The sequence below is a fragment of the Crocuta crocuta genome, unplaced genomic scaffold, assembly GCF_008692635.1.
Source record: "Crocuta crocuta isolate KB4526 unplaced genomic scaffold, BGI_CrCroc_1.0 scaffold26, whole genome shotgun sequence".
In the NCBI taxonomy this organism is placed as follows: domain Eukaryota; kingdom Metazoa; phylum Chordata; class Mammalia; order Carnivora; family Hyaenidae; genus Crocuta; species Crocuta crocuta.
The window spans coordinates 12,926,299-12,927,739 of record NW_027532249.1 but is presented as its reverse complement, the minus strand read 5'-3'; the positions used below and the strand labels follow the sequence as shown (position 1 = coordinate 12,927,739).

The 1,441-nt window shown below is 42.5% G+C and overlaps 1 pseudogene; it reads right to left on the bottom strand.

Moving 5' to 3' along the window:
- Nucleotides 1–752: 752 nt before the first annotated feature.
- Nucleotides 753–919, bottom strand: LOC144243174 (small ribosomal subunit protein uS14 pseudogene; annotated as a pseudogene).
- Between the last annotated feature and the right edge of the window lie 522 nt (nucleotides 920–1,441).

Here is a 1,441-nt window from a genome sequence, read left to right as displayed (position 1 = left end):
GGGCACCTGGGTGGCTCATTCAGTTAGGAGTCTGACTCTTGATTTCAGCTCAGGTCATGATCTCATGGTTATGAGATTGAGCGCTGTGTGGAGTTCTGCACTGGGCATGGAGTCTGCTTGAAATTCCCACTCTCCCTTTCCCTCTGCCCCTCCCCTGCTCATGCTCTCTCTCACTCTTTCTCTTAGAAAGAAAAAAATTCCTGAAGGTGGAATGGGAAACCAGATGGAAGATCTGTCCCTTTCACTTATGAGCTGTGAGACCTGAGAAAATATATTTAGCCTCTCTGAAGTTTACTTTAAGAAATCTAAAAATGGCACGATATGGGGCACCTGGGTTGTTTAGTTGGTTAAGTGTTAAGCATCCGACTTTGGCTCAGGTCATAATCTCATAGTCTGTGAGTTTGAGCCCCACATCAGGCTCTGTGCTGAAAGCTCAGAGCCTGGAGCCTGTTTCAGATTCTGTGTCTCCCTATCTCTCTGCCTCTTCCCCCACTTACACATTCTCTTTCTCTCCCCAAAATAAAAAAATAGTAAAAAAAATTTTATATGGCACAATATGTTATGCCATCACTGAGGATTATTATGAGCATCAAATTATATCAAATACATGAAAATGTTTATTAAGCAGGAAAGTGCTATTTTTTAAATAATTGAGGTATTTTTATTTTATGTACAATGAGTTAGCATTAAGGTAGATATCTTGGGTATCTACAGTTAAGGTATGTATCTTGGATGATTCATTCAAAGTTCACTTAATCCAACATAATGAAGTCTATATCCTTCGAGAACTGATGGAAACACTGTGCACACTATGAAGCTATATTTTAGGATCAGACCATGCCAGTTTGAGCAAACTAGCAAGAACGAGGACCTGGCCAGACTTCCTTGGGTGGCTCCAGTGGAGATGCTGGTGACCCATGTTGCTCTCTCAGATGCAACGAGGCAAAAAGGAACCAGTAAAGTGTTTTTAAAAATGTAAGATATTGGGGTGCCTGGGTGGCTCAGTTGGTTAAGTGTCTGACTTTGACTCAGGTCATGATCTCATGGATCGTGGGTTTGAGCCCCACAACGGGCTCTGTGCTGACAGCTCGGAGCCTGGAGCCTGTTTCCGATTCTGTGTCTCCCTCTGTCTCTGACCCTCCCCTGCTCACTCTGTCTCTCTCTGTCAGAAATAAATAAACATTAAAAAAAAAAAGTATAAGATATTGGGGCACCTTGGTGGCTCAGTAGGTTAAGCCTTTGACTCTTGATTTTGGATCAGGTCATGATCTTGCAGTTCATGAGATCGAGCCCTGTGTTGGGCTCTGCTCTGGAGGCTCAGGGCCTGTTTGGGATTCTCCCTCACTCTCTGCCTCTCCCCATCTCACTCATGCATACCAGCTCTCTCTCAAAATGAGTAAACATTTTTAAAAATAATAAAAAAAATAAAAGTGAAATAATA